This window comes from Alligator sinensis, unplaced genomic scaffold (assembly GCF_000455745.1).
Source record: "Alligator sinensis unplaced genomic scaffold, ASM45574v1 scaffold2495_1, whole genome shotgun sequence".
In the NCBI taxonomy this organism is placed as follows: domain Eukaryota; kingdom Metazoa; phylum Chordata; order Crocodylia; family Alligatoridae; genus Alligator; species Alligator sinensis.
The window spans coordinates 1-11,163 of NW_005843804.1; the positions used below are offsets into that span (position 1 = coordinate 1).

At 44.2% G+C, this 11,163-nt stretch overlaps 1 pseudogene; it reads right to left on the reverse strand.

The window, feature by feature from the left end:
- Positions 1-3,869: 3,869 nt before the first annotated feature.
- On the reverse strand, positions 3,870-4,865 carry LOC112548951 (annotated as a pseudogene).
- Positions 4,866-11,163: the final 6,298 nt, after the last annotated feature.

Sequence of the window (11,163 nt, forward strand, 5' to 3'; positions counted from 1 at the left end):
TCTAAGAGGTTGGCCATTCTGGCCAAGAAAAGGGAAGAAAAGGGATGCCATCTCTCCCCAGGAGTCCTCTGTCTTGCTGTTAGTGCTTCCCCTTCTCTTCGTTCCCTTCATCTGTATTTTTATATCTCTCTGTGCTGGCAATGCCAAGCCGTTCTACGTGGTATTGTGTCAGAGAAGGGTTTACCTGGAAGAAAGGCTGAGAGGAATCTGCTTTATGTCAGGGATTTGAGATGTTGCTGTGATATTATTCAGTCATGGGAGAAATGGTGGGGAATAGGGCATGTGGGATGTTGTGGAGGTGGAGGTGGTCATGGTGGGTTTCCTTAGTTCCAAACAAAGTCATGCCATGCTCATCCATATGTTCACAAGTGTGGGGTGACTTTGGGCAGAGTTGAGCACAGGAAAGCTGGGAGGCCCTGGCAATCATATTTCTTGACTGGGAAACATTGCCCCTCCACAGGGTCCACCCTCATGGTGCATGGCCTGTTCCTTGGGCCCCACGAGGTCTGCCCTGTAGGTCATGAGGCACAAGCACAACTTATCTGGTAGCAAGGAGTTGTGACCCCTCTAGGATGCTGCCCCAGCACCTACAATCAATCAGTGGGGCTTCACGGGCATCAAACTTCCCCAAGAACGGAGCCAAACCAATTGAGTCAAGGACTGCATGCAGAACATTTTTCAGAACAAATCATTTTAACAAAGTATACATAAAGTATCATATACTAAAATCAAACATCTACTATAACAGATTTTTATTTTATTTAAAAAAATGAGTACTGTATATACAGACAATTTAATATTAGCTCAAAATAAAGGCTTGCTCTTATATGCTGTACACTGCCAGAAGTGTAGGTGCAGTATAGTAGACCTCTCAAACCTCTTGCAGTTGGGCACCGTGTTCCTCTCCTGGCTTGTACCCACCAGTGGTCTCATCTGCCATGACTTGATGTAATAAGCTGACTAGGGACCTCATCAGAGAAATGGGCTCTCAGTTACTTGGCAACTATCTGGATGGGGTTCCCTTAACCCCTGTCCACTTTTGCTCTAGCTGTGTCTATTAGCTCTGATCCCAATTCTCCGGACTATAGGCTTCAGGTCCTATCAGGCCCCTCTCGAACAGAAGTACATTGCTACAGGTTTACTTCACCCTAGGCACCCTGTATATACCCTTGTTTCAAGTCCCTGTATATACCTACAGTCAGGTCACTCTTGCCGTGCCTCCGCTGGAGCTTGACCCAAAGGGTTTCAAGCTGTTCTTCTTTGGGGCCATCATTGGCCTGTAGGGAGGTGTGCTGCTCCTTCACATAGAGGGCAACACCCCCACCTCTCTTTCCTACCTGATCCCTTCTGTGAGGATGTAGCTCTTTATGGCTATGCTCCAGTCATGAGAAGAGGTCCACCAGGTCTCCATGATCCCTACTAGATCATAGTGCCCAGTAGAAAGCAGGAATACTAGTTCTTCCTTCTTGTTCCCCATGCTTCTGGCATTGGGGTACAGGCACCTAAGTCCTTCTACTGAGGTCATTGGCCACCTGTTGCACTGAAGGGGAGCTGTTTTCTCAGCTCCCATAAGAGTGGCTTTCTTGGTTTCATTGTCAATGGAGCTTTCCTGTATATTGGTCCCTGGGTAGGCTCCAGTTAGAGTTTCCCCATCCCCCTGCAATCTTAGTTTAAAGCTCTATCTAAGAGGTCAGCCATCCTGGCCAAGAAAAGGGAAGAAACGGGATGCCATCTCTCCCCAGGAGTCCTCTGTCCTTGAAGTGGGTTCTGTGGTCATAGAAACCAAAGCCTTCTTGATGGCACCACCATCGGAGATGCCGGTTCACCTCATTGATGCATCCTCGCCTCCTTGGACCATGGCCTGCAACAGGAAGCATAGAGGAAAAAGCTACCTGAGCCCCCAATCCTTTAAGCCCAGCTCCCAGAGCCTTGTAGTCACTCATGATGCAGTCTGGATTGCTCCTGCCTGTGTCATTTGTTCCCACATGGAAAAGTAGCATGGGGTAGTACCCATCAATCTCATCTCCAAGGGTCCCTGGCTTCACTCTGAGTCATCACCCACATTAACACTCCCTCGTGTGCACTCACCTAAAGACTCTGGAGACTGTGTTCGAAGCCGCCGACTCCAATGTGTGGAGTCTCAGGCCCCTCCTGTTCTCCCCCCTGTGCAAACTCCTGTGCAAACTCCCGTGCAAACTCCGGCACACCCCTAAAGAGCGTGCCTGTTTGGGGGGGGGCGCTGTTCGTGTGACTTGGGAGTGTGGCTCCTGCCTGGCATGGCTAAATAGGGGTGGGAGGGGAGGAAAAAGGGGAGGAAAGCCCCTTCCTGATTTCCTACAGCTGGTAGATGCCACTACAGTACACCAACCAGGGCAGAAGCACACCTGGATAATTAAACAGTTGTAAACACTTTACTATTTTACTACTGCCACCCCTCCCTCGCTGCCATATCCCAAAGCTCCATGGGGCTGGATCAGAGCTGTTCCATGCCCCTTCTCCCCCTCACATCTCTTTTCTTCCTCACTCATCCAATTCAGGGCTGACTTCTGCGTATCTCCCCCCACCATTGCTGGACTAGGTTTGGGCCAGGCACCATCCAAAACAACTCCAAAAAATCAGATCCGTGCCATGCTCTCTTCCCAACCTTGTGGGCAGATCATGGCAAAGCCAACTCTCATTTCCCTATGGGACCCAGTCAAGGCTGGGCCACTCCTTGGCACCCTCACAGGGATGCATCAGGCTCTGCTTCACCCCCACAAGTTCAGGATCATCCCTAAAAGCTTGATCTAGACGGCACATGGACTGAGCCTGTCCATCCATTCCCAGTGGGGAAAGGTTGGGTACTGCTGTTTTAGATTATGGGCACCTGGGTTACAGGACCTCCAGCTTGCTAGAGGAGTGCCCTAGCTATTGAGCATTCTGGGAAAAGGACATGTTTTCACTCCTGAGGCTAACTTTGGTAGTTACAGGTTTTGGCTGACTCCATTTTCAGGAGTCTTAAGACTGCTACGCATATACAAGGAGCATGTATATGTTATTTGTCAGCTAGTAGGCAAGCTTAGTGTGTGTGTATACTTCATGGGGCATTGCCATCCACATACAAAGGGCTACATAGGCAAGAAGTGGACTCCATTGGCAAAACGTGGGGTGCTGGGATTCCCTTAGAAAGTTGGAATTTTTGAAGACCCATAAATTAATTAGTCATGAAATGTTCAATAGGATTTGAGATCAACAATCGTCAAATTCAGTTAAAATCTAACTACAAATTTATTAGTACAGGCTACATTAAGCAAGGGAAAAACACAAATTAGATTTACAATGCCAATGACCTCTTTCCAATTTATAATGGACATTTAGGTATTCCCACCATTACCACTTTTCTTAAGTGGATCTCAGCACAACATCAGATCATTCAGCTTCCTAGATTCCCTGATTTCATCAGCAGTATCTCTCCCCATTTGAGGATTAGGATACAAGTGTGTGAACAATGACTCAAAGAGGTTAGGTTTTTACCACATCAGGCACTCCATGATAACTGGCCATGCACATATTTACTGTGCACATCCTAAAAGGGAGATTTATATTTGGGCCTAAGTATAGGAAGCCTCAAGTTGAAGAAAATGGATATATACGGACTTGAAGTACAAAGAGTTCATATGACAAAATCCATTTAGTATTCTTACTGGGAACATTTTTTAAATTCATACTGTGGTGTCAGGACAATCCATTCATTAGGACTGGGTATGAAATGCATGTAATCTCTCCGAAGTTTCTCTTTCTTCTAGAATTCCCCAAAGCGCTTGGCAATTCAATCACTATAGCTCTGATTTTCTTTTAGAATTCCCCAAAACCCCCGGGACAGGAACCATTCATTTGCCATAGCTCTGATTCCTGTTATTTCCATTATGCTTGAACTTGCTAATAGAGTTCAGGACATTATTTTCCAATTCATAAACACGCAGACAACTTTCCGTACAGCCTCCTTGACTTCCTTGTTTCTCAGGCTGTAAATGAGAGGGTTGGCCAATGGAGTCAGAACAGTGTAGGAGAGAGAGAACAGCTTGTTCAGGGCTTTAAGGTTGTTGGTTCTAGGGAACATATACACAATTGCTAGGATCCCATAGAAAATTGTCACCACAATAATGTGAGAGGAACAGGTGGAAAAGGCCTTTTGTCTCCCGGTAGTGGAAGGGATTCTCACTATGGTGGTGATAATACAGACATAGGACATGAGAGTCAAAAGGAATGGGGGCAAAAGGAATATGCAACCTAAACTGAATACGACAAGTTCAACCTCATAAGTATCACTACAGGAGAGTTTGATGACTGGGACATAGTCACAAAAGAAATGATCGACTTGATTGGGTCCACAGAAGATTAATCGTAACAAGAAGAGATATACAATGGAGACAACTATAAATCCAGTGGTCCATGGGCCAGCTGCAAGGGTGAAACAGAATCTGTTACTCGTAAGGGCTGCATAATGCAGTGGTTTACATATGGCCAAGTAGTAAGAGACAGCATTCTGTAACTAACAACATACCGAAGAAAAAAAATTGGATGAAGCAGCCGGAGAATGAAATGGTTCTGTCTCCAGTGAGGAAGCTGGCCAGCATCCTGGGCAGGAGGGTGCAGGTATAGCAGGTCTCCAAGCAGGACAAGTTCCCCAGGAAGAAGTACATGGGGGTGTGCAAATGCTGGATGGCTATGATGAGCACAATGATGAGGATGTTTGCAGCTATAGTTGCAATGTAGAGTATGAGAAACAGGAAGAAGAGAAGTATTTGCAACTCTGGAAGAATTTCAAATCCCAGGAGGATAAATTCAGTGATGTATGTTTGATTTCCTCCTTCTGCATCTGCCATGGCATCAGAGAAATTCCATTCATCTCTGAAAAATAATCTGAAAAAACCCCCACAATAAAATAGACACCCTGTGCTGAGTTCTCAAAAGACTCGTCTTGCCGGAGATTGAACCTTCTAGGTTGGTGTTCCACTCTGGAGGTGAATAGTCCGGCATATTCACTTCGAGAATGGCATCATGGAAGCCATTGTCCCGCCTATGTCATTATGAGGAAAGTAAGGACAAATTTCTCAGTGATAGACATACAATAATTCTTATACATGATATCCAAACACTGCATCATGCACCTCTCCTAACTTAACATGCTTGCAAAATTATTCTTTTTTCTGAGAATCTTCACTTTTTAAAGTCTGTTTTATAATTGGTGACAGAGAGAATAAAACGGGTAAATCTTACATGTCCTATGTTGGGCTACACTCTCACTTGAAGTTATGAAGTATATGTTTTAGTATTACACAGCTAATGATATTAATCCCATTCATAGTATTCCTGTTTTTAGAATTGTTCTGCTCTAGAAGTTGGCTGAAAGAAAGGTAATCAAAGGGTTATTGTGGCTAAGGCTTAAATTTCATTAACCCAAGATACAAATTCAAATCAATCCATTCATTATAAAGTAAAATGAATCCATTTCTATCATTTCTAATGATATACATATGGTTTGGCATTTTGGAGCACTGAAATCTTTCTGCCTCCAGAATCGGTACATCATGAAGACTGATGAATAGATTCTGAGTCACAACAAATCCCCACTCTCACTCCATAAGCACGTGGAAGGCAGAATTTTGCACTGCTATGATTGTTCAGATGTTCTCAAAGTACTGCCAATCCCAGAGGTTTGGAAAGTATTCGACAGGTTTCACAAATCATGGCATTATTTTAACTGGAAAAGCATACCGTTTACAAAAAAAAAAAAGTAACTTATTTTTCCCCTCCCTACAAATAGAGCTTCTTTTAGAAAAAAAATGCAAGTAACCAAAATGCAAAATAAGTACATGTGTGTCACTACTGAAACTCACATCAGGTACTTTGGAACAATGCTGAGAATGGAGTGTAAAAAAATCATGATATTGGGTATAGGCAGACAAGGTTCCTTGGGTGCATTTGATATTTTTATTAGACCAACCCAAATAGTTGGAGAATATGACATTGGGTATACACTGTAGTGTCAAGGACTAACAGTGAGCATCTTGAACAACAGTAACACACAGGGCAGCGTCAGTGGCTGGTATTCTAATGGTAGAGGGGAGCACCCATCTATGCACTTCTGCCCTGGCTCATGAAGCTCTATGGCAGACACCTCCTTGAGTACCTTTCAATCCACCTGTCAGGAGAGCAATAATTGCCCCAAAAGTACATGACTGTATCGTTGAGTTCTAAGCTGTTACCAAATATCAAACTAAAGTAATGGAAGGGTACTGAGCTACTTTGAAAAACTGCTATTTGGTTGGGGCTAAAAGTTTGCCATGGCACCAAGGGCAGACCTTCACTATGCATGGATAATGATATGGCTGGGGAAATTTTGAGGGCATTGGGAAAAGGATTCTTGGGCCAAGTGGAAAGGATTGAACAGGGAAATTAAAAGCAAATTGAGAAGGACGTGTTACAGGCTCCTTATAGGATAAATTGTTTCATACTCTTAGCAATCTGTGGTTTCTTGAAGTGCTCCCTGAAGCCAGCCCAGGTGGAGACCCTGACTCCCTGGACTCTGAGACCTGGTCTGTTCATCCCCATTCTTTCCCAATGTAATTAGGGAAATAAGATATACAGCATTATTGTAACATAAACACACCTAACTTTTAGCAAGTTTCTTGTCGTGGTATTCAAAAGAGAGTATAAGAATAAAAACGTATTAATGCTACATTATTCCATTTTAGAGTATACATCATTACCTAATATGTAAAATCCATTCCATTAAACACATGAATGTTTTCATGTTATAATGTATCTTCTGCTGTATATAATTACATATTTATCTGTACATTGCTGTTGGCAAATAAATGTCATGCATTTATGGAAATTATTTAAACTATATTTCACCTAAGCCTGACTAAATATTCTGATAATTAGAAACAAGATATCAGAAATGAGACATGTAAGGACTTTCAATTTGAATCCTCTCTGTAGACACATATTTTCAAATCAAAACAAAATGCCCTTGTCTTTATTAAAGCACTAGCCTACATTAATATGCCGGTGTTCAGGTTTTGAATTCTGTTTTATTCACTTTATTCAAATTCTCTGAACAATGGAATATGGATCAGTATTGGAAAAAAATTGTGTGTTCAAATAAGTTCCTGTATATTCAAATGTCCAAATGATGATGTTCTAAAATGTGAATACTGATTGTATTTTGGCATACTGAAGCACAATCTAATGCTTGTGCTGTACAGACAGCTAATCAGTATACTATTATATGGAACATGTTTGATTATTGCATTCATATCCATAAGTGGACAAACTAACTCTCAGTCCAAATGATGACGTTCTAAAATGTGAATACTGATTGTATTTTGGCATACTAACTCTATCTCTCTATCTATCCATGTTCCTGTCCATCCATCAACCTACCTGCCACCGACTCACCCCAAGCCTGAGATAATATTATTTAAATAAATGAAAAGAAAAATGTTCCTTTACCTTACAAGGGTGAAAAAAAGCCTGAATCTCTGATGTGGTCCCTTCCATCATCATCCTAGAGATCAAAGTAGTGGTTTTGTAGTCAGTCTTCTATCCTAATGCATTTCAGATGTATCATTGCTTCCAGCTGAGAGAGCCGCATATTCTCAGAAAGATGCTGTGGTTCTTCACTCATCTTTCTGTCCATACGTACACTACCGCCATTAAACAATGTCAGGCTCTCCCTGGCATCATTATTTATCCTGTCTTAAGAAGCTGATAATACTCCTGACATTTCTGATGATGGGCACGTCAAATTATCATTGCAGAGGCAGAACAATAATATTGATAGAAGTGAACACAAAACCTTCCAAAAAAAGACACCTTGAAATATCAGGAAAAAATGAATGAAAAAGAAAAGGGAAAAAAAATCTTTCCCATCATTAGAAACATAGTGTCATTGATTATGAAATAATTTATCACCTCAAAAACATAACTGACTATCTGGCAAAATTCAACAGTTTTTCAGTGCTAAAATCTCCCATTGACCAGATGTGGAAAATCAGGCTTCCTCCAGGATCTCAGAGGAAGAACTAATACTGGAAAGAAATGAATGCACTTAAACATGCAACCAGATTTCATTTAGCTAAACTTGAGGGACATTAACTGCTTTGGAAATAAAATCCCATATCATTGGAGAATAAAGTTGGGTATGGACAACTACTCAAGCCAATTCTTTTAGATTTTGCATTAACTTGAGCTGCTTTTGTATAACAAGGCCCCTCCTGAAATGAATCGCTTTATGTTGTGCTGGAAAGGTTTCTACCAAGGTGCACCACAGATAAGGGATGAGAGAGCAGGTGTCCCAGCATTTTTCTGGCCTCTTGACCACTATCCTCCAGAGGGTTTCAGGAAGAGCTGAGTGGCAATATCAGAGCCTTCTGAGTATTTGACCTCACTGGGCTTCTGCTTAGTGGATCTAGTCCTGGAACGGCAGAAACAGAGGTCTAACCTAAGGAAGAGCAACTGGTGGGACTGGATAGTGCTGGAGGCCTGGGGTGATGGGGAGTGGTGACATAACTTCAGATTGAGTAAGGCCCCATACAAGGTGTCCTGCGCTGAGCTAGGCCCGTCACTTGAGACCCATGGCCCCAACATAAGGGTACCAAATACACACCATTACACGCTCATCTGTCTCCAAAGGGTGGGGAGTCCATGACCAGACCAGCCATATGGGAGGTGAGCTGTGCCAGTCAAAAGATGGTGGCACTGTATTTTCTCCAGGGGTCATACCAAGACCTGCCCAGATGATTTTTTATGGTCTGAACTGGAGCTAACACTGGCACCCAACCTCCCCTCCTGTCTCCAGAGAACTGTTTAGCTCAGAGTGCATCAGCTTCAAGCATTACTGCTGCAGTAATGCAGTGGTTACAACCACTGCTACTGGTTACAACCACTGCAACCAGTGGTTACAACCACTACAACCAGTTACAACCACTGCTACTGGTTACTGTAGTCATGCAGCATTACTGCTGCAGGCCATCATGAACCCCTGGAGACAATTCACCTAAGGAACTATACAGTGTTCAGGCAAAGTTCATTACACTAAGGCCTTTGAGCTTTAAATGATGGTGTTCTTGCTAATGCTAAAAATGTTTACACATGCTGGAACCAAAATACAACTGGAAAGACAATATTTCCCCACCTGCAATGCATTCATCTTGGGTACTCAACATATGTGCTCCTCCCCTGGCTCATAAAGGTATATGGGAGGCACCTGGAACAATTCACCTATAATCTGAACAATGACTCTGTGGGCAAAGATTGCATGTTGGGCAACTCAAGGTATAGTGTGGAGCACTGAAGGATGTTCCTGGATGGTGATAATCACTCACCACATCTGTAAGACAAGGACAGACATGTTCTCAGAGGCCTGGGCTGCAAAGGCTCCCCCCAGCCAGGACCACAACCAAGAGACCAAAGTTATGGATTACTGTGATCTTAGGGAATTCTTATGAGGGGGAGCCTAGGGGACCCTTGTGTTGTTATGTATGGAGGGATGAAGGCATACCACTCTTCAGCCCAAACATATGCTGAGTACCATTTTTTTGCTTCATTATGAAGCAAAAGAAGGTTTTATTAAATACTATATACAAGTAAATGCTGTTTGTAGTACTCTTAGAACAAGTAAATGCTATGCAGATGATGGGTTTGGTATGAGGGAAATATAACACAGGCAGTAGGAGAGGGCAAGTGGGGCAGGGGAGTGTTTGCCCAGAACATGTGCATCCTATCTGCCATTACAGGCTATGGGGCCCTCCAGGAAGCAGAGAGGTCTTTGGGAATAGGGCTGTAGGCCAGTATGCTTCTTGGTTGAATGTAGGGTTAAAGGAGCAAGAGCCCCACACTGTGCTGCTTCCCCTGCAGGCAAATACCCAAGAGCCTGTCAAGTCAAGGAGAGCTGGTCCTGACCCTGTCTCCCTGAGTCCCCAGGGAATGATATTTTCCTGTGCTGCAGATGGGGCTCAGATGCATCATAACATGATTCATCTCTGGGGCAGTTAGTTGAGTTGACCAGAGAAGGCCAGGAGGATGGACTAATAAGTCATGTAGCCCCAGAGAAGGCCAGGAGTATGGACTAATAAGTCATGTAGCCGGTCCTAGGTTTCAGTGAGACAGCAGGGCAAAGATCTGGGTAATGGGAAAGGAGGGTTTGGCTCCCAAGGAGGAGTAGGAAGAGCTGATTGACTACCTAGTTCTGTAGGCCCATGTCCTGAGACTGGGGTGAGAAGCCCTGCCCTAAGGAAGGGATATTTGTGCTAGTGCTGTGTTGCACTAGCACAAGGGAGAACCCTGTGGGAGAACCCACAGGGAGAACCCTGTGGTGTCGAGGGCCATGTGGAGAATCTGGAGAATGGCCTGGATGCCCTCCATCTATCTCTAGGGTGTGGCAATGAGGGACTGCTCTGTCTTCTTAAAAATATGGAAGTTCTCCATTAATGTATGCATGGCTGGTGTCACCATGCCACCAGCTTCAGAGGTGGCCTCAACAGTCCTCAGTGTCTGGAAGTCAGATCATTGACTGGCCTGGGAGATTCCCTCTCTCCAACACTTTGGCTCACCTGTCTTATGGTGCTCTATCTTATAGTTTCATAGTAGCTAGGGTCAGGAGGGACCTGAACAGATCATCTCGCCTGAGGCAGGAATGAATGCTGGGTTCACAAGACCTCAGACAGGTGATCATCCAACCTCCTCTTGAATTTGCCCAAGGTAGGGGTGAGGACCACTTCCCTGGGAAGCTGGTTCCAGATTTTGGCCACCCTAACTGGAAAATATTGCCTTCTGATCTCTAACCTAAACCTGTTCTCCATCAGCTTATGACCATTGTTCCTCATAACCCCAGGTGGTGCTGGGCAGAATAGGGATCTTCCTATTTGCTGTTGATCCCCCCGATGACCTTGTAGGCAGCCACCAGGTCCCCCCTCAGCCTCCTCTTGCTGAGGCTGAACAGGTTCGGGTCCCTCAGTCTCTCCTCGTAGGGTCTGCCCTGCTGCCCTCTCACCAAGGGGGTGCCCTCCTCTGAACCCTCTCCAGGCTGGCCACATCCCTTTTGAAGTGCGGCGCCCAGTACTGGACGCAGTACTCCAACTGCAGCCTGACCAATGTCACGTAGAGGGGGAGTAT